Raw genomic sequence first — 22,859 nt, 5'->3', positions numbered from 1 at the left:
CCATGTGCCTGTGCCACTTGGCGTCCAAGTGAAGGCTGTTCATTATGTCTGCTCAAGGGCCGGAGGAACTGAATATAAGGCACCATCTTGCCCGGCCCAAGTGGAAGTAGGCATCCCTCAAGTCCACGGTTGAGAACCACTCCACCTGTGCATGTGCTGTGGTCAGCATATAGAATGGCAGCACCTTCAGGAATCTGTTGATTCCTCTGAGGTCCAAGATCAGGCAAAATCCGTCGACTTTCTTGCGAGAAAGTACGCCGAGTAGAACCCCCTGGGCTAAGCAGAGGGTCTACTGGCTCGATTGCGTCCTTGGACAGAAGGACGGACAACTCTTGGCTCAGAACTAGGGCCTCTGCCGGATCGCTGACGACTGTCATTTTGGCTCAGCCGAAGGCTAGGGGCCGGAACTGCGGTTCGTACCCCTGGGTTAAGGTGAAAACCACCCAAGGGCCGGAAATACAGACAGCCCAGTAACTCAGCTGCTGCTGGGAAAGCAGCCAACAACCGGCCCCGGAACTTCAGGGCCTAGCCTAGCCCATAAAGAAGCTTCACAGTACACGCAAGACGTTAGCCAAGCGGCTGCTGCCAACAATCAAGCGAGATCAAGTAAAATAACACACATGTGTAAGACCAGATAAGTAGCTTCTAAAGAAGAGAACAGCACAGAGCCGTAGTTACAGCAGTAACCATGGAAAGTGCTTACACGGCTTAGAACCCTAGTTACAGTAGTAACTATGGCCAGTACTTACACGGCTTAGAACCGTAGTAGTAACTATGGCCAGTATTTACACAGCTTAAAACCGTAGTTACAGTAGTAACCATGGCCAGTACTTACACAGCATAGAGCCGTAGTTACAGTAGTAACTATGGCCAGTACTTACACGGCTTGGATCCGTAGTTACAGTAGTAACTATGGCCAGTATTTACACGGCTTAGAACCGTAGTTACAGTAGTAACTATGGCCAGTACTTATGAAGCATAGAGCCATAGTTACAGTAGTAACTATGGCCAGCACTTAGACATCATAGAGCCGTAGTTACAGTAATAACTATGGCCAGTACTTACACAGCTTAGAACCGTAGTTACAGTAGTAACTTTGGCCGGTGCCTAAAAGTGTTAGCCAAACGGCTGCACACTAGATATTATAATATTGGGAAGATGAAGTCCTCTTTAATGGCCACACATGCAGAGCACACAGCACACACAGTGAAGATTTTTCTCTGCATATCATCCTAGTGTGAGGAGTCTAGTACTAGGAGCAGTAAATACAACGATATAGCGCTACTGCAATCAAAACTATGCGTTACCGGGACCGGGAGCGACAGCACTGCCCTCACCGGCTGAGTTAAATAATTAAGCTTAACAGTATATGCAAGGTGTTAGCCAATCAAGCGACCAAGTCAAAACACAATGTTAAGACCAGATAATTAGCTTCTATGGAATAGAACAGCCCGCATAGAACCGTAGGCCATGGTCACAGTAGTAACCATGGCCAGTGCTTACATGGCCTAGGATCGTATATACAGTAGTAACTATGACCTGTACTTAGCTTACTCTCTGCATCTAAACAAAAAACGGGCAAAATATGGCACCCTGGGCTTTCCATACTAAATTGAATGAGAGACGCAGCTAAAGCTGGGACTCAAACGCTAATGATAGCTCGGACACAACGCCACAAGCAGAACTTTCAAAAGAGCATAATAAGGGCAACTTTATGGGAGAGGAAGCGGGAACACTGTCGTCACCAGAAAGTCTAAGCCAAACAAAAAATATGACAGCAATCAGGATAACTTAGCCGGGAGAGGGAGCGGGGACACAGCCATCACCAGCAACAAGTTGAGACAAACCTGTCTGTCGAGGTTCTGCACAGCGCACAGCCGGCCACAGCTCCTGGAGGACGCGTTAACAACCCGTAGCTCCGACTGTCAGTCGCGAAGCTGCACGCGGCCAGCTGCTTGCAGGGAAATCCCTCAGATCAAACGTTCAAACCTGAACGCTGTAGGCTACAAAAATGTAGCCACGGTACTCTCGCGCAGCGAGAAGATGAAAAGGAACAGATCCTCTGACGACACCTGCTGATATAGCCATCACTGGCCATATAGAAATGTCTGTTTTATTAATATAATTATTTTTCCAAATACACAAAAGTCTAGGGCTTGTGGAACCCAGAAAAAAACCGTATTCAAATATTTTAGATTAATATCTTCAGAGGTGAAGTCATCCATTTTAGGTCCACATTTCCATCTGGAACTGGGCAGCAGTTATGCATTTCATATTAAAGGCGGGAGACAGAAGGGGAAGGATGGATTTAGGAAACAATGGGAGAAGAAAGAAACAGGAAGAGAAAATTAGATGGAACCTTTTGTACCCCTTTGACCTACAGGATTCTTTCATATGCACTCAATTGCATAATGATACGCAAATACCACAAAATATGAAAGTGGGGAAACCTAATGCACTGATTTCAAAATGACTTTCAAGCTAAATAATTACTTTATTTGCATCTTCACCTCTTGTCTATCTCCATCTATAACCCTCCTCTTGCAATCTTTTCGTCTCCTTATCCAACTTTTTTCTCTCTTCTGCTCGTGTGGAAGTCAAGCTGCACGATCTGGAGCTCTTAAGTCAAAGTCACCTCCAAACTAACTGCTCGTGCTCTACTATACCGCCATGCATTATTAACAGCCAACCGTGTTCTTAAAAGCCCAAATACTCGAGGGAGGGGGAATTAAAAGGAACAAATCCTCAAACAACTTCACCCGGGGCAGCCTTCGATGCTGGCCAAAGCTAATGTACATTTTTCTCCACCACTTCTCCTGATATCTGCTGCAGCAATTTTGAGGTGTGATGAAGCAGAACACACTCGCCTGTTTCCTCACTTTGAGAGTTTTAGAGTGACAAAGTAGTGGAAGGTTATTAAGTTGTCGTGTAGTTGGAGAAAATGCGCTAATTTGCATGCAGTTAGTGAGGCATTGTAGACGAAAAGAATAAAACAAAAAAACTATACGTTACTTGCGTAACCCCAGTTCTCAGAGTAACATGAAGTGAGATGTCTCACTATGGGATGCGCCTCATCCGCGGAGCAAACAGAAGCATCAATCTCATTACGCCAATCCTGATTGGCAGGTGATCTTGACGTCAGCGTCAGGGAATCCACCCCCTATAAGTAGCTTGCGCTACGCCGCATGCGTCATTCAAAATAAGCACCTCTTCTCGCTTCACCATAGCAAGGAGGGCCGTCTGGTGAGACATCTCACTTCATGTTACTCTGAGAACTGGGGTTACGCAAGTAACCTATAGTTCTCATTCATAACACTCCGTTCGATGTCTCACTATGGGATATTGTAGCTCCCATATTGCCAGACAAGCTTATCTCGAAAATCACCAATCCAACCAGAACTTAACAGGTAGAGCTCTGACTCAACAGGGTGCCCAACACTGCTCAGGCCACACTGGGAGCAGAGACGTCTTGCCTGTAAAAGCGGACAAAAGTCAGCGGCGAGGACCAACTCGCCGCTGCACAAATGTCTTGGATGGAGACACCCTTGAACAAAGCCCAGGATGTAGCCAGACCACGAGTCGAATGAGCACGCAAACCCGAAGGTGCCTGCAGACCCTGACTCTTGTAAGCCAAAGCAATTGCCTCCACAATCCAGTGAGAGAGCCGTTGCTTAGTAACAGGCTTGCCCTTCTGAGGGTCAGCCAAGGACACAAAGAGTTGGTCATTATGATGAAACTCTTTTGATCTATCCATATAATTGCGTAAAGCACGGACTGGACATAGCAAATTCGGCTGCTGTTCCCCGGAGGGACACAGCGGCGAAGGAAATGCCTTAATGTCAATTGGGGTACCTGAACCAACAACCTTAGGATAAAGGCAGGGTTGGGCCTCAGCAACACTCTAGTTTTCCCTGGGACAAACTAAGTGCATGAAGGATGTACAGATAGTGCATGAATGTTACTGACTCGCTTGGCGGATGCCAGGGCCAGTAACCGCACTGTCTTCAGTGACAAGTGCTTCATGTCAGCTTCTTCCAGAGGTTCAAATGGGGTACAAGCGAGCCCATCTAAAACCACTGTCAAGTCCCACAAGGTCACCAGTGACCTGGAAACCCTGTGTTTTCAATTAAGTCCTGTGGAAATGATAAAATCACTCCGCCAGGGCATTGAAAAGAGGTGTGTCCTTCCTAAGACATCATTCCTAAAACACCCTCCACATTCAGCCATAAAGAGACCTAGTGGAGGAAGCTTTCGCACTCTGAATAGTGTTCATCACCTTCTGCGGGAGACCCACTGTATTCAGATTGTACCACTCACGGGCCAGGTCCACAGGACGAGACACTCCGGGTGTGGGTGAAAAATCGTCCCTCCCGCCTCAGACAGAATGTCCCTGCGTAGGGGGAGCTGTCACGACTGACCGCACAGCAACCGATAAATCTCCGCCAGCCAGTACATTGCAGGCCAGTGCGGAACTATCAGGATCAATGCGTGGTGATGTTCCCTTCCTCCGGCCAGAGTTGGGGTTATCAGAGCCAGGGGTGGGAACGCGCACAGGGGGACCGGAGGCCAAACGTGCACGAGCACGCCCACACCAAACGGTGCGTTTAGATTGCGCATTGAAAAGAACAGCTGACAATGAGCATTTTCTTTTGATGCGAATAGATCTATTGCGGCTCGGCCTCAACACCCCCACAGCTGACTCACAACCATTGGATGTGAAGTCTAGTCTGTATATGGTGATACACCTCTGGATAGCAAGTCTGCCCCGAGGTTCGTCACTTCTGGTGCGTGCATCGCTCTCGGGGAGAGGAGGCGACCGCAGCTCCACAGGATCAGTTTGCGTGCCAGCATGTTAACTGGAGAGAACGCAAAACCTCCTTGGTGGTTTACATACGATATTGTGTTTGTATTGTCCATCCTCACGACATGGCGTCCTCTGAGAAAAGGCAGAAGGCGTTTTAGGGTGAGGGACACCGCTAAAAGCTTCAGGTAATTCACGTGCGACCGTTGGAGGTCTCTGCTCCAGAAAACCCCTCACAGATCGACCTTCGTAAATACCTTTCCAGCCCGTCAGACATGCGTCCGTGGTGACCGCCCTCTGCGAAAGACAGCACCCATAGGCACGCCCCGTACTAGTTAAGAGTCGCGTGCGGCCGGTGGCGCAGTGCCATTCACGCAGCGCATAGTGACCATTACACTCTGCGCGCCATGACGCGCGGGGTTTAATCTGAGGGCAGCTTTCCAGTGCTGAAACCCCCTCAGGGGAAGTACAGTCTGGGCTGGGGACAACATGCTCTTTTCTGTGTTTATTATGAAACTCAGGTCGAGCAGGTGTATTACGAGGACATTTGTCCGTGTAATAACCCCCTGTTTTGACTGTGCGAGAAGCAACCAGTCGTACAGGTAGGTTGCCAGGCGAATACCCTGTTGTCGTAACGGGGTTACCGCGGCTTCCGTACATCGTACAAACCCTCTTGGACTGAGAACAGACCGAAGGGAAGTACTTCGTACACGTAACAGACACCCTGAGATGCGAACCACAGATATTCCCTGTGTGGGTAATATGCTGGAATGTGGAAATACGCATCTTCCAGGTCGACTGATGTGAGCCAGTCGTTTTGTCGCACGAGACTCAGCAGAGATGTGTGAGTGAGCATTCTGAGTTTGTATCTTTTTAGATACGCGTTCAGAGCCCTCAAATCTAGTATTGGCCGAATTCCGTTCCCTCCCCGTTTGGGAACGAGGAAATACTTGGAATAAAAGCCGCTCTGACTCCGCTCGGCGGGTATTATAGATATAGCCTTGTTTTCTAGGAGCGAGAGAATTTCTCTCTCCAGAATATGGGCTGACTCTCCCCGGGCCTGTGAATACACAATGCCCGAGAAGCGAGGGGGGGGATTGACAGTGGGTTGGAGACTGTAGCCCTGTGTTACTTTCTTGAAAACCCAAGCGGACATTGTGAGCATCTTCCACTATTTTCTCCTTAGAGTCAGCGGAGATGTCACGTCTCCTACCCTCAGAGTCTCTATTTATTGTGTTATGGGGCCCTCTAGTGTCTGAACGCGGTGGTACCCCATTTCGACAATCCCCACCGACACTGCGCATGCACGTGACGGTGGTGTTATTACAATCCCAGCCGGCACTGCGCCTGCACGTGACGGTGGTGGCTTCATAGCCCCAGTCGCCACTGCGCCTGTGCGTGACGATGGTGGCTTCACAACCCCAGTCGTCACTGCGCATGCGCGTCGCGGAGGTGCCTTCACAGACCCGTCCAATGTCCGCCTTTTGAGAGAGGCCGTAGCTGCTCTCAAAAGGGAACAATGGGCGGACTGTTTATTGGTTTTATTGTTTTTTTTTCTTTCATTTTCTGAGCTGCGCCCTCGGCCTGAGCCTGGATACGTCAGCGGAAATGCTTTATACAGAAAAAACACAACAATATGTGACAGACATGTGTTTTGTGCACTTGAGGATGGCGTTGATGCATCTCTCGAGGCAACGGGACACATCTGGAGCTGGGGAACGCAGCTCTGTCAGAGAGGGGAGAAGAGGAGGTTTGCCCGCTTCTTTCTTCCCGTCAGGTGGCTGAGGATCTGGGTCGGCTGCGCCTGCACGGCTGCTGCCATAACCGGAGATCTGCTAGGCCAGCTCGCCCCTCGTCTCCTGCCTGGGCTGGGGACTCGGGGCGGGCTGTGGCCTCTGCTGCCTCGGTATGTCGAACCGGGCAGGGTGTGAGGCATCTCGGGCGAGGGACTGCCGTGAAACCGTTGCAGGTAGCGGCTGGACCCTTCGAGGGAGACAGAGGTGGAGGGCCTCGTCTTCCCTCCTTTTCGACTCGCGTCTCCGCTGCATTGAGACTAGAGTGGAGCCGAAAATACCCTCGGGAACGATAGGCATGTCCATTACATCCTTCTTTTCCCGGTCTGGGAGGTTGGTCAGGTCGACCCACCTGGCTCTTTCCTGCACCACCATTATGCCCATTATTCTGCCCGTGGCCTGGACCGTGCAGCGCTGCACCCGGAGGCAAATGTCCGTGATCGCTGCGATCTCTTCCCATATGGCCGGCCCAGATTCGCTCAACAGATCCCCGCAGAGCTCTGCCTGGTAGGCAGTTAGCAGTGAGGAAATGTTGAGTGCCCTGGCGGACAGCGCTGCGGCTTTGTAGGCCCGATCAGCCAACGTGGACTGCAATCGGTCTGCCTTCACCGGTAGCATGGGGTTCCTGCTTGGTGTCGGAGCCAGCCTCGGTTGGAGGTGGGCTGCTACCAGCGGTTCCATGGGCGGTATGCGGAGCTGGCCGAGCCTCTCCATACCGTCACAGTCCAGGGAGGAGGCACCCTGGATTGGGGCCTTATTGCTGAAGGGACGGTCTCTCCAGGAGACCGACACCTCGTCCAGCATCTCCGGAAAGACTGGAAGGAGTTGCCTCTTTCTCCTCGCTGCTTGGGGCACATTTTCCCCCTCGTAGCGGGACCTAGAGGTCTCCTTGGCCATTTCAGGCCATGGAATGTCTAGCCTGGACGCGGCACGTTGACACACGCCCTGCAGGTCCATACCCAGACAGGGCGAAGCTGGTGTGCTATCGCCCGGGGGAGCAGCAATCGCTCCCGGCATTGCAGCTTGAGCTGATGGCTTGAAGATATCCTCTTCCTGCTCATCCGAGTCAGAGATTAGGAACTCAGAGGAATCCTCTTTGTTCTCCACGCATTCCGACTCCAGGATATCATCCGCGAGCGCAGCCATGGTGAGGTCCAGCCGGGGGCCCCAGCTTGGTGTAGCGTGGGGCCCCAATCTCATGTCTCTAGCCGCTACCGAGTTCCAACCTGACACATGGCGGGACTCTGGTTTTGCAGCTGCCGCTGTAGATGAGCCCCAGACCGACACAGTGCGGGGTTCAATCTTAGCAGTGGACGCCCTCGTGTCCTGATAGCCATCCGGCGCATCAGTGTACATGAGGAGGTCCATTCTCGACAAGCTAGTTTGGCGCGCTAGAGCGGAGCAATGTCCGCACGAGCTGGGGTTGTTAATAGCCTCCTGGGCGTGTTCCAGCCCGAGGCAGGACGAGCAGACCTGGTGTGTGTCTGTGCCTGAAATTTTTAACCCGCAGTCGCAGAGCCGAGCAACCGAGTTCCTGACTCCTCTGATGTGAGGGAGAGAGGCGTCCATCTTGCCCGCCTTGGTGACGGCGTGGAGAGGGCCCGCTCTCAACAGGAAAGTTGCCGAGGAAAAAATCTTCCAACTCGTCCTTAATCCGGTGAAAAGCGACGGTGTAGATTTATTTCCAAAGAGTATTAACTGGTGTGTTAATTAATAGTCTCTTAATTCCTTTCTTCTCTGGTGTGAGAAGAGAAGAAAAAACGTTCTCGCCGTCGTGGTGTCGATAGCGAGGGAGACAAGCTAGCAATGTGGTGTGCTGCTAGCTTGAAGTCAAAACCTTACCTTTCGATTTCCGGAGAAAATAAAAAAGGTGAGGTCGAATGTGGTACTAACTGGTATGTTAGTACCGACAGACTTCTTGCAGAAGTATAAAAGTAGCCGGCGAGCGCCCGTCGACCGAAGTTAGCTTGGTTAGCTTGGTTCCGTCTGTGGACTGTGTGAGCTAGCCCAGCTACCAATATAGAGATGTGCTCTGAAGCGAGAAGAGGTGTTTGAATGACGCATGCGGCGTAGCGCAAGCTACTTATAGTGGGTGGATTCCCTGACGCTGACGTCAAGATCACCTGCCAATCAGGATTGGCGTAATGAGATTGATGCTTCTGTTTGCTCCGCGGATGAGGGGCAGCCCTTAGTGAGACATCGAACGGAGTGTTATGAATGAGAACACAAGCAGATCACAACTTCTCCAGATAGTTACTTACATCAAGTCAGTATTTCCCCCTGAAATGTCATGTTTAAATATGCAGTTTAGCTTTAAATCTATACAGTAGATAAATTGAGACATGGTAGTAAAACGAACACCATTTATATGTGTTTCTTGGAAGTTTTATTTTCATTCGAGTGAAAGAAAACATGGAAGCAAAATAGACCAAAATAACAAGTAGGGCCTACATGAAAAAACTATCTTTTTGCCTGTAATGTCCTTAAACAGTAACTTCATAATTTTGATTGTTGGCTGCTCATTTAATAACTATTAATTTTACAAGTTTGTTGTCTGCTCTTGTGCATTGTGAATACTAAAGAAGACCATTGTCTTTTTTTGTAGAATTCTGTTGAGTATTAAACAATTGCGTGAGTGTGAAGGTATTAAAATGAATTGGTCAGTAAGTCAGAGATGTGCAACTATATTTAAGTTTTTGTTATAAAACATTTTCTTATAAACATGGCCGTATCTACCATTGAGGTCACCGAGGTCCGGACCTCGGTAATATTTTTCGAGCTGTGTATACAAAACTTGTGAAATAATTGCACTAAACGGGGTTCTTTGTAGTACTTCTATTTACTGCCGATGGGGGCGCTGCATAACTACGTAGCCTCGATTAAAGCAAACAGAAGAAGACGACATGTATCAACAAACCACCGCAGCCCTGACTTGAATCGGAGCAGCGGAGGAGTTATGAGGTATCTAGAGATCTGAGTCCAGCGGGCTGCTTGTGTTTCTGTTCATCAGGACATCATATGACCAGCAGATCCTGTGTGAACGCTCTACGTTAGTCAGTGGACGTCCGACAACATGCACACTAACTTATATTGCAGCTATACTTTGGTTTAAATTGCGTGAATAAACTAGCTAGAGAGCTAAAGTTAATAATTCATCCAATGTCAGAAGGATTACCTTTTAACAAACGCTGTAATGCTTTTCTTTCATTTAAATTTGAGTAAAACAATGGAGATATAACATTGTATTGTTTTCTTTTTACACTGACTCAGATATAATGAAAAGACTACGTCAGTCGAAGCTCAGCTTTGGTAAGGAAGAGACAGGACAGGCAGAGAGAAAGAGAGAGAGAGAAAGTGATGGAAGTCAGGGAGGAACTGCACAGTCACACAAAAAGAATGTAGGCTTAATAACCCCATCTACCCATCTATCTATATATATATCTATATATATATATCTATAACAATAGTCTTAATTTACAATAGGCATAATTGTAAAACAACATACATCTATTGAAGTTATGATGTCTTAATAACATACAATTGTATAAAACACAATTTGCTTACATCTTTGTTCTCTTTTGAGAATCAAACAAAACAGATTTAAATGAAAAAAAGAATGAAAACAAACAAGTGAAATTCACTAAATTGCTGAATTGCTTTTAATTCACTGGCAGGAGCGACAAGTGAGAAGGAGCAAAAAGTGAACAACGAGGAAGAGATTGAACAAAGAGAAAGAGTAGAGGACAGAGAGAGTAATGAACAGGTAGAAGACAGAGAGACTAAAGAAGATGGAAGAGAGGATGCAGGTTATGGAAAGGCGAGAGACATGGAAAATGAATGTTGACAATGTTTTGTGATCATTTTTATCCTCTTCTGCATGTCCAGATAATTAATAGCAACAATCAACTGATTCTTAATTCTTTCAAAACTAATGTATGCTGCAGCCCACTGACATGGTTTGAAATCAATATATTATCCAATTTGTGACCCCCCACAGGACTTAAAAAGCACCTAACTAGATCATGAAAATCCCCAAAATCTCGGGGGGTGTCCCCCGAACCCCCCTAACATATTTGGACCTCGGTATTTAGGAAATCCTATATATTATGGGAAGTTTCTTTTTCTCACTTGAGCACCCGCCCCCCAAAATGTCTGTGCACGTCCCTGATTGTTGCAATATTAATCAGTGGCGACTGGTCATTAGGGGCAGGTAGGTACAGTCAGCAGAAAGATTCAAATAAGAATTCCCAAAAAATGCAAATTAAATTTTTAAAAAAACACATCATAAAATATATTTTAAGATCATGTTTAATCATCTGATTCGTCTGTACATTGCTGTTTTAGTCTGTGTTCTTCTAATTAGTGTCTACAGCAGGGGTCTCCAACCTTTTTTAGGATGAGAGCTACTTTCAAAAAATAAAACAAGTCGTGAGCTACTTTTACTCCTTTTCTTAGTTTTTTTGCAGTGTATATATTTAGCACATTTTAACATTATGATATGCTTACCTTTAACCTTTGTGTGCTGTTTGCTGCAATTTAATTATATTTTAACCTGCTTTATTTGGCGGTGGACCTCACATGCTCTAGGGCAGTTGTTAACAACCTGGGGGGGCGCCAAAGATCGCAGGGGGGGCGCCAGGCCTCAGATGATTTGAGGCCAAATATCATATTTAGACTTTTTCGTTTTTTGTTTTTTTTTACATATGATTGTAAAGCAATACATGATTGTCACTAAAAGCCTTGTCTCTACATTACAATACAATATAAAAAAATAATTAATTAATTTTAATAAAAATTCAAGTTAGTAGCTATTAGAGGCATAAAAAGACAGAAATGTATAATTCTTTCTTTAATATAAATGTTTCTTCTGCCTGTAAAGTGTCCAAACCAGGCTTGTCTGGATAAGAGCATTTAAAAAAATGTTTTTTAGATTATTTACGACTTTTGAATCCACATAAACACATCGGCAAAATCCGGTTTACTTTGAGCATGTGTTTTAAACAGTTTAATCCCTTTGTGAATTGTTTCCACTGCTGCGCCGTCCTTTAATTTCTTCCAATAACCATCAAAGTGTCTTCCAATAACCATCAAAGTCACTCCAATAGTGATCCTTAATTACGCTTTCATCCTCCTTTAACCAAACACTTCACATTCATCCAGTTTGTGACAGCAGTTGTAGCATTTTTGAGACTTTTAAACTTTAACTACCCCCCCCCCCCCCCCCCCCCCCCCCCCCCCCCCAATTGTGTGTGTGTGTGGGGGGGGGGGGACGCAACTTCCAACAGGAGTCATTTGGGGGGGCTCTTGGGAAAAAAGGTTGGGAGACACCATCTCTAGGGGGGTCCGGGGGCATGCACCCCACTTTGAGCACAAAATGAATTTATGGATAAAGCTCTCAACACTCATATGAAAGAGAGCTGTATACTTTTCAATAATCCAAAAATCTTTACAATATGATCACACCCAATAACAAATCATTTAAACTTGTTTATTCTTATCTTATGTTACCTAGTCAGCATTCTTTCCATTTATGCATATTTTACTAATCACTCCCCTTTTAAACTGTTGCAGGAACGTGATTGGTCAATATTCATTGTGGGGGGGAGGAGGGGTGTTAGATAGATATAGAGTTGTAGTAAGTAGATAGAGTTCGCTATGATTGAGGTTTCATTTATGCACTCGGTAGATTCTTTTAATTACATTCCCTTTTTTTTTGGTGTATTTTTTACATTTTGGATTTGCTTGGCGAGCTACTTATTGAGGGCTTGCGAGCTACCGGTAGCCAGGCTTGGATTTTCGTAATTTTAGGGGCAAGGCCATTTGGCCTTTGGTGTCACACATTTTTTCAGGGCGCAAAGGCCACATGCCAGGGCACAGAGGCCATTGAGGGAAACATTTGGATTTGGAGCATACGAATAAATAAATCACTTCACTTTCTGATAAGAAAAACACACGAATGACAGGGAAAACAAATCACTTTCTTTTATCAATAATGTCAAACATTATATCATTATAGGCCTATGCCTCCTTAGTATTACCGTGTATAAAATGAAATACTCTACTTTGAATAATTAGTGTTTGGTATGTTTTCCATCTACTACTTCTCCCATTCACAAATCCAAAATCAAATCAAAAAATCTAAAATTCTATCAATATGTTCGGTGTGTGTGTGAGAGTCTCTTTAATCAACTCCTCAAAGCTCCTCATATCTGTTCAGAAACTAGACAAAAGTTAAACACGTACAAACCACAGACTGTCTGTGTCATGGCGAATACAGTCGCTGCTTTAATTCTTTCTTTAGGAGGTTGTTGTGAGTTTGGACAGAGCAGATACAGGTTAGTTTAGCCTGATCTGAGGCCTGTACTACGAAGCAGGATTTTCGCTTAGCGGGCTAACTTCAGGGAAAACTATGGGTTTCCGGTCCTACGACGCTGGTTCTCTTTTTAGCGAGCTTGATCTCCATGGTAACTTATGCTGAGCGGATAACCTGCTCCGGACCAGGTTAGGTTGCAGGATAAGAGATAAACTCAGTGAAAGCACTGCCTGCTGACCAATCAGAGCTCAGTGTGCAGAGTTTAAAGCGATCAAGTCATATTACAGGAGAAAGGAAATACAGAAAAACTGCTGTTGCAGGAAAGACGGCCGGCAAAAATCACCGACTGTGTGAACTTGAAAATTAATAGAATATCACCTCCCATATTCAGAGCAATCTGACTAATATAATATTAGCGTTAAGAAAGCTTACTTAAATATCTGCCACAACATAAGTAACCGGATCAGAGTAACATTAAGTACAGTCCGCGGCACTGTGAGTGCAGACTAGTGATGTGTCGGTCGCGAACGAGCCGGCTCAAAGAGCCTCTTTTAAGTGAACGACGGGAGCCAGCTCACGCCCGCGAAAGAGCCGGTTTTTGTTTTTTTGTTGTTAAGTAATACAAGACAGAATGATATGATGATCTCCGCGCTACAGCTGTTCCGTGCATGCATGCAGTGACATGTAATATCCAAGGATTAGAGACTGTTGGATGCTGCTGTTTTGAGCATTGCAATACATTTATTAGTATTATGTTTTTTTATGATTAGAGACTGTTGGATGCTGCTGTTTTGAGCATTGCAATATATTTATTTTCACTGTTATTTATTTATGATTATCCTTTGGCTCAGGAAAGATTTGACGTAAGCTGTTGCTGTCTTTTTTTCTATGGTTAATACTGAAATAGAGCCCTGCTGTTTTGTTGGGGCCTTTTCTTTAAATATAATTTTAAAATGTCGATACAGTAGCCCCTTTTTTTAAATGTCTATGCTTACGTTTTTATAGGTGTTGCTATCTGCTTTGTGTAGTGTGGTTCTACATGCAAGTGAGTGCATTCATTGGGTGGTATCAGAGAGTTCATATCATTCTGTCTTGTATTAGGCTACTTAACAACAAAAAAACAAAAACCGTCTCGTTCGCGGGCGTGAGCCGGCTCCCGTCGTTCACTTAAAAGAGCCGGCTCGTTCGCGACCGACACATCAATAATCCACTTGATAACCAGCGTTGTAGGACCGCTTAGCGAGAGTGCGTATGTTTTGGATTAGGCCAACCGGCTAACTCAAACATATCCAGGTTATGTTGAACCGGCTTTGTAGTACAGGCCTCAGATCGAATGGAGATCGCTCCATTCAGAGAACGCGCATTTTAAAAGTTTTTCGCCTGCCGTCTTGCATGCACACTTGTCAAAGCATGGTTTTTACCAGCGCCGTATAGACTGAGAGTTATGTCATCTCCGTTCACTCCAATGGACCACTTTTTTACAGCAATGGCGGATCGTGGAGCCTCTCAATCGTTCCCCGGAAGTTAGCGCCAAGGCTAGCAGAGCTGTAGAGTTGCAGCATAATAGACCGTTCGTGACGGACTTTTAAAGGTAAGAAGAAGTTTAAAGATTTATATTGCGGATATTATCAGTACATCTGATTCAAATTAACATGTGTATTAAAGGATGTCAGTGGATTATCCCTAAATTAGTAGATTTAGGGAACGTTTACAGATAACAGATAAAGCTAGGATAACGGATCAAGTTAGCAACACACGTTGAACAGCCTTTTGATTGTAAATTCCGTTCTCTTAATGTCATTTTGTCCAACGTTGTTGAATTAGAGAAGAGGGGCTTCTAAACGGGATAGTATGCGTGGGTGGAGGGAGTTAAATATTAGATAAATATAATTTTGGTGCGTGTAAGAGTGAGTGTTTTTAGCAGAGCCATATTGTGTCCTTGTGATTATGTTGATTATTACCTGTCTGTATAATGTTACAGCTCAGCTGATTTTGGATTGATGGCAAAGGGAGAGGGACTTAAGTGAGAGTGAAAACACAAGGTAAGTTTAATACTACTGTTTTATATAAGTAAGCATACTAAACATGTATTCTATCACTGTATTATATAAGTCATCTTGTTAGTAACCTACTGTATGGCAGGTGGAGGGGCAGTGATGTTACAGGTGGAGGAGCAAAACAGCAAGACTGGAAACTCACAAGACAGAGAAATCAAAGTTTGTTCTCCAGAGAAGAGGTTGATTTCACTTCATTTATTTCATATTTTCTAAAGATGTGGAAATGGCAAAAAAAAAAACTTGAGAGCTGTAACCAAGACAACTGTAACAACATGAGTAGAGAGCCACCAAGGTTTTTCAAGTCCCTCTCTTACTCCATTTTGCCAACCCAAACTTCCAGGTACATGACGGGACACCTTGCTTGTTTTTGTTGTTTGCGCTCCTCTGGCTGGGTGCTGGCAGGTGGAGGGCAGTGATGTTACGGGTGGAGGGGCAGTGATGTTACGGGTAGAGGGGCAGTGATGTTGGCAGGTGGAGGGGCAGTGATGTTAGCTGTTACACACCAGGCTCAAACTTAACACATTGCATCCTTCTTTGCAGTGTCCTTATTCCTGGAAGGAGAATCTGCAATTCCTGCAGAGTTTTGTAACCCGTTGGTCCGCACGCAAAGCACATTTTTAAAGCCTTCTTAATTGTCTCATTGCTCCATTTCATCCCCTTTGTGGTGAGTCTGCCTTATGCCTTAAGTTGGTCTTTTTAAAACGTTTTCTTATATTTGTTGTCCCTAATTTTCATTGTTTTCTTGAGAGCTGCATTTTCCTTCCTGATTTTTCTTAGTGCAGACTTTGTTTTTTTGGTGATTCTTTCTTGGCTCTTTAATTTTCTCTTTAATATTTTTAATAGATCTGTTTGATTGGCTGCTGGTTCCCTCGTATGCTGACTGGCTGCTGGTTCCCTCGTATGCTGACTGGCTGCTGGTTCCCTCATATGCTGACTGGCTGCTGGTTCCCTCGTATGATGACTGGCTGCTGGTTCCCTTGTATGCTGACTGGCTGTTGGTTCCCTCGTATGCTGACTGGCTGCTGGTTGAGTGGGTGGTGTCCACCCTCCCTGTCTCTCCTCACTAGCCATGTCCTCTCTTTCTTCACCCTCACTTTCCTTTCTCTCAGTCTCCTCATCCCTTCTTCCCTCAATCTTTGAGACTAATGTAAGTAGAAGACATGGCACTGTAGATTTTCGAACATTTAAAATATTATACCACTTAAAAATAAGAAATATGACTTTTGTTACTAAGAGTTCATACTTATTATACCTGTGTCACCTTTCACACTGTAGCTGTGATCATGAGCTATGGGCTTTGTATATACAGGTCCCGGGGTGAATCGTGGTGCAGTTGCCCTTCTCTTTTTGACCACAGGGCGATGCACGAAGATGGTGGGTATAGCCTCTGCTCTCAGCCTAGTCTTGCCCTTTTTTGTCTTGACAAACTGTTCTGCATCAAAATGTGCCTGCGGAGTGACTTGAGGTTACTTCACACAGAGAACAACTCAGTTTTGTCTGCCCACATACATATTCCATAGTGTTTGAATACACGGTATTAGGAAACACTTTATACTTACTGGACATGTTATACTCATTACATACTGTATATAAAATATGAACAAGAATGTGAGACAACTTTATAGAAATTCATATCACATCTGTTACTGATGCCATTTGTCATACTTTGTTAAACTCACAAATAATAAAGTTCCATAACTTCAGTTGGGAACAAAGACCACACCTTATCTCCCCAAGGCAATTTCCCATCCAATAGGTGCTATAAAGGTGTGTATAACCCATTCTCCTGTCTGTTACTCCCTCTTTCAGCACAAGAACCAGAGGGGGATTTAATGGAGCCTGAATACCTGCATTGAGACCCTCACCCTGCACCCTGAGTCTCAACTCTGTGTTTTTCAAGCCTTTTCCTGTTTTTTTGTATTAAACAAAACATTAAGCTTTCCCAATGGTGTGGTTTTCGTTTTGTGAAAAAGTGCAAATGCAGTGTTTGTATATAATAACCTCACATATTTTTTTGCTGTTGGTCGTGAAATTGCTCCTGCTGACTTGAGCCAGCCATTTTTTCCTCCGCTCTGTGTCAGTGGGGAAGCCGTACATTCGTACTCCTTTCTCGGAGCGATTTGAGCATCCCCAGGCAGCACAGCAAACCATGGTGGCGACTAGGAGGCAGCACAGCAAACCAGGACAACACGGAGGAAAAGGCACAGTCAAACCGCATGATATGCTATTCAATGTTTATTGAATTCCATGTATTTAATAATAATAATAATAAATGGGATTTATATAGCGCTTTTCTAGACCCAAAGACGCTTTATTTGCAATGGATGTTCCTTAAACAACACATTGAACATCATCATCATCATCATCATGCTGCTGCTGCTAGTCCTTTGATAGTCACCTGTCGGTCTCCTCTCCTTTCTGAAAGCCATAAAGATGACATTAGTCATTTAGATAACTTGTGTCCTCAATTACCATGGGATTACTGAAACTACCATGAATTTAAGAAAATGTTAGAAATTAATCTAATCTGAATTTTGAAGCATTCCTTTAGATCCCCTCCCTCTAAATATATCAATAAACATTAGAAAGTGATGCTCCTGACTACCATACAAGTTTAAGAAGATAATATTGGTTTTAAAGAATTCAAAGCTATAAACAGCAACAGGCTCTTTAACCAAGGCACTGTTAGCCTAACATGTAAACTAGTTGTTCAGACTAATCCTAATATTATCACTTAATATTAGCAAATTCTATTTTATTTTTTAAAACATATTGATGTAAATACATACACATATCGATTTGTTGTATAAATATTGCAAATCAAAACCTTTATTCCCTAATAATTACCAAAATTCGTAGTTCTATCTCCTGTTATCAATGCATTCACATTGCCAGCCATGAACTTCCGGGGAACAATCCTCGTCTACATGAACCACGTGACGATAACCGTTTTTGGACTTCCGCTGTCGTAACTCTTCTATCTATATGGCGCTGGTTTTTACTAACCGTTATCAGTATTTAGTTACTTCGGCATCATTTTTGAAACGTGTATTACAATTAAATCATGGTAAAATAGGTTAATTTTGTCGTAGTTGGTTTCCACCACAGTATTTAGACGGATATAAGCCCCGCCCCCTCTCCAGCGCTTCCTGTTTGAATGACAGGAGTAAACAAAGCTGAAAGCCGCGGTGAAAATCCAGCGGTTAGAGCGATGAGAATGTTTGCATCGCGTCCATTGTGAATGCAGCATAATGCAGTTAAGAACCACTGTTCTGAAACTTTTAAAGCAACTTCGAGATTTTAACAGTATCAGGGGCACACAGGCCATGGTGGCCATAGGACGTACAATTATTTTCGGGGTTTCACGGCCAGACCGTCATGGCCGACGGTGAAAATCCTACCTTGCCGGTAGCTCGCAATCGACGTGTTGGAGACCCCTGGTCTACAGTGCAGTCCTGCACGGGTCTGATTTTCAAGACCCGCCCCCGCGACGTGCAATACCGAAACCGCCCCCCGCACATATTGCCAATTAGTTCCGCAAACCGACCCGACCCGTCGCCACAAGATCTGCAAACCGACCCGAACCCGCATATCCTATATGAGCAGTGAAAACGTGCAATTATTAACACACGCAGTTGTATATTTGGCTCAAAAAGCGTGGGATGTTGGTTATTTTCTCCATCTAGGATGGCACCAAAGCCTCCCAGACGTTGGATTCTGCTCTTGAGGAAGTTATTGACAATGCTGTATTCTCCGAGCTCCACTTCACCTCAGCCATTTCGAATGTGGCGCGCTGCAGAGGTTATGATTATGCGCGGTCCCGCGGGGGAGAGGTCTGAGGATTTAAACATTAAACTAAATTATTATTATTTTAATATATTTATTATGCAACACCCGCGACCCGACTCGCATCATCTTTGTTTTACCCAGAACCGAACCCGGAAGAAGCATTTGAAAAAATAACACCCGCGAATCACTTTTTTTGCGGGTCCTGCATTGGGTCCTGCGGGTACCTGACCCGATGCAGGACTCTGCTACAGTGTGCCTATTGAGCCGTTTTGAGCGGCGTGGGTCAAGCCCCGATCTAGCCCCTCTCTCTCACTCTCTAAGTCAGTGGTTCCCAACCTGGGGGCCTCAGATGATTTGAGGCCAAATATCATATTTAGACTTTTTTTTTTTTTACATTTTCTTTTTTTTTACATATAATTGTAAGGCAATACATGATTGTCACTAAAAGCCTTGTAGTTACATTACAATAAAATATAAACAATAATTGATTAATTAATTTTAATAAAAATTAGTTAGCTAATAAAGGCATAAAAAGACAGAAAAGTATAATTTTTTCTTTAATAGAAATGTTTCTTCTGTCCGTAAAGTGTCCAAACCATGCCGGTTTCAGTTGGATTATTTGTCACAGGTGCTCCGATCAGATCGGTCTCGACTTTTGAATCCACATAAACACATCGGCAAAATCCGGTTTACTTTGAGCATGTGTTTTAAACAGTTTAATCCCTTTGTGATTTGTTCCCACTTGCGCCGTCCTTTAATTTCTTCATACAGCGGGAATCCAAATTAATTAATCCTGAGTCCAATAACCATCAAAGTCACTCCAATAGTGCTCCTTAATTACGCTTTTGTCCTCCTTTAACAAAATACTTCACATTCATCCAGTTTTTGACGCTAGTTGTAGCATTTTTTAGACTTTTAAACTTGAATTACCGCTGTTGCGCCCCCCCCCCCTTGTGTGTGTGTGTGTGTGTGTGTGTGTGGGGGGGGGGGGGGGCGCAACTTCCAACAGGAGTCATTTGGGGGGGCTCTTGCGAAAAAAGGTTGGGAACCCCTGCTCTAAGTGAATGGGTGCTGTAAAAACTACATGCTCCGACAGGGACGGGGGAATGCGGTGTGCTTCTTCTGTTGCTCTGCTATAGAAAGGAAGCTTGTCAGTGCAGAGAAGATCAGGGATGGGAGATTTGTGAAAGGAGGATTTAAGAACTGGTGAAAGGCAGGGGAAACATTTAGGGAGCATGAGAAGTCCCATCAACACACAGGCCGTCAACAAACTGGCAGCATTAAAACGAACACCGATGAATGCACTGCTCTCAAAAGCTGTTGCAAAAGACCAAATGGCTGCATTTAATATGACGTTATTATACAGGACCAAAGCCCCGAATGTTTTTTCTGTAGCCCCGGACAATTCTCCCTGAATAATATAATCCATTAACCGTTCTTTACCTGAACCACATCATGAGAGGACGGCAGAATTGTAATTTCCCGTGTCCAGTGAATGCAACAGAGGCAAGACACCAGACAAACCAGAGAGTTGCATGGAAATAAACGTGTCTTATTGGCTGACAGGTACCTATCCTGTGACAATGTTTAAACTGTCAGTCGGACTCAAGAGTTTTTGAAGATGGACATAAGAAAAAAAATATTAAAAAATACGACAATTCTCAAGTGGTGGCTCACACAACAACCCAAGAGCCACCACTTGTGCCAGGTAAACAAGGTATGTAAATGTCAGTAAACTTCCAATTTATGCGAACATGTAAGCAAAGCATAAATAACTACTTTGACGTTACTTTGAATCGCGGGGGTAAGTTAAACCATTAGCAAGTAGCTATAGCTAGCCAGAGATATTAAATAAACACTTTGTCATACAATAATATTTATTATCGTTACCTGATGATTTCAAAGAAAGCTCTGGAAAATGTTGACTTACTGTTCGACATGAAGCTAGAAGCTAAAGTAGAGTACACAGTTGATCCTGAGTCCTGTCAGTTAAAGTGTTTCATAGTTAGCTTAGCTAAGCATCAACCTAGCACTGAAATATATGGATGTTATGTGACAGTATTTCTGAGAAAAAGTCAGCTGAAATGGTGGCATGCCACTGCTTTACGTGCCGACAGCATGTTTGAAGTATTTGAGCTGTAAATGTGGCTGTTTGGCCACTGACGTTGCCATAACAACACCTGAATTTAAATGTGCAACCTCTTTTTGAGACAGATTTTTGCATGAAATTATAATTCTTCTGAATGATATTCCTAATGACAGCTAGTTTCTATGTGAACATTATGAGATGGACAGCCAGAGTGTCATGTCTCGCAAATTATGTTAGTTAGTTTTTGTCTGGGTCTAGTGATTTTCCCCTTTATTTTTGAATAGTAACCTTCCCTCTCGTTTCAGATACTCTGACCTCCCTTCCTTGTGCGTCTCCCACTCCTGTGATTGTCGACCCCGCCCCTGATTGTTTCCACCTGTTCTCCATTACCTGGTGTATTTATTGTCCTCGTCTCCCTTTGTCCTGTGCCAGTTCGTTTCGTTCCTTGTGACTACCACCAGCATTAGCAATCCAGGATTAACCCCAAGCAGAGCTTTGAGCCACGTCTTGTTTAAGTATTTTTGTTGTTCATGCTCCTAGTGTTTTTCCTCTTTAAGAGTGATTTTGTTTTTGTACCACTATCGTTGAGCTTTGGTTTGAATAAAACCTTTTTTTTGTTAAATTCTGTGAGTTGTGCATTTGAGTTCATACCCGTTTAATCAGTCGTAACAGTACGAACTGGCCTAAACATGAACCCAGCCGACTCTGAACAGCTGAGAGCAGCGCTTCGCTCTCAGGGAGGCCGCCTCGCTCAACAGGAGGATCAGTTAACGGCCATCCAGCAGGGAGTATCACACGTCACAGACAGCCAGAGGGAGTTCGAGTCATCTGTTACAAACCAGATTAACCACCTGGCGGGGCAGATCCACCACCTGCTCGCTCACCTCAAGACTGAGCCCTCACACCCACCTCCGGCCGGACCCGAAGCGAATGCGGACCCGGCGCCCGCTTCCCACACCCTGTCAATCCGCCTGGCTCCGCCTGAGAAGTTTTCCGGGGAATCCCATGACTGCCGTCCATTCCTGGTGAATTGCAGCTTACATTATAGCCAACTACCGACAGCCTTTCCCACGGAGAGATCCAAGGTGGCTTTTATGATTTCCCATCTCACCGGACGAGCGGCGGCGTGGGCTACGGCTGAATGGTCACGTGACTCGCCGATATGCGAGTCTTTGGGACAGTTTACGGACTCCCTGACGAACATTTTTGACCACACGTCCCCAGGCAGGGAAGCAGCTCGGGCTCTTTACAAGTTAAGTCAAGGAAGACGCAGTGTGTCAGACTATGCAGTGGAATTTCGCACCATTGCGGCCGATAGTGGCTGGAATTCTTCTGCTTTGTTCGATGCCTTTATTAATGGGCTTTCTGACCCTATTAAGGATCAGCTGGCACCCTTGGATCTGCCAGTGGAACTAGACTCTGTCATTGCCATGTCCATAAGGATTGATAACAGACTTGCTGAGAGGAAACGGGAGAAGGACAGGGCTGCGCTACCCTATTTCCACCCTAGAGGGCACTCCTACTCTTCTCACTCTCAGGAGACTGCCATGCCACGTTCCTCTTTCCTTCCATCCCAGAGATCAGCGTCCCCCAACAAGGCCGAGGAGCCAATGCAGCTGGGACGTGCCAAGCTGTCCACGGAGGAGCGGCGGCGCCGCCTGCTGGAGGGAAGATGTTTTTACTGCGGTCAACAAGGTCATCTTCTCTCTGGATGCCCGGTAAAAGACGGGGCTCACCAGTGAAAGGGAGGGCACTGGTGAGCCGTCTTTCCACGGCAGACTTTCCTCCCCGCAAGTTGACCAACATAAAGGTAATCTGCCATGAAAGAAGTAACTCTCAAAAAGTGTTAATTGACTCTGGGGCTGACGAAAGCCTGATGGATTGGGGATTAGCTCATGAACTGAGACTTAATACTGAACTTTTGTCGTCCCCTTTGAAAGCCAGTGCTCTGGATGGCAAACTTCTATTTCATGTCACACACAAGACCGAACCCGTCACTATCATGATTGATGATCAT

General features: G+C 45.1%; 1 protein-coding gene and 1 long non-coding RNA gene across 7 annotated transcripts in view; one reads left to right on the top strand and one right to left on the bottom strand.

Annotated features, from left to right (window-relative positions):
• cnih3 (cornichon family AMPA receptor auxiliary protein 3) overlaps window positions 1–22,859 on the bottom strand; it is a 140,379-nt gene that overhangs the window by 82,148 nt on the left and 35,372 nt on the right. The gene's annotated exons all lie outside the window — the stretch shown is intronic.
• Window positions 14,022–16,905, top strand: LOC307015579. Of its 4 annotated transcripts, none has more exons than XR_013801595.1 (5): window positions 14,022–14,498; window positions 14,889–15,366; window positions 15,436–15,628; window positions 15,808–16,338; window positions 16,774–16,905. It is a non-coding gene; the product is annotated as an uncharacterized lncRNA (long non-coding RNA). The 4 variants fall into 4 exon arrangements; XR_013801596.1 differs by having other exon boundaries at window positions 14,889–15,628; window positions 15,808–16,111; window positions 16,274–16,338; XR_013801597.1 differs by having other exon boundaries at window positions 14,023–14,498; window positions 14,889–15,388.

Source organism: Notothenia rossii, assembly GCF_949606895.1.
Source record: "Notothenia rossii genome assembly, chromosome: 8".
In the NCBI taxonomy this organism is placed as follows: domain Eukaryota; kingdom Metazoa; phylum Chordata; class Actinopteri; order Perciformes; family Nototheniidae; genus Notothenia; species Notothenia rossii.
This window is presented reverse-complemented; position numbering and strand designations above follow the sequence as displayed.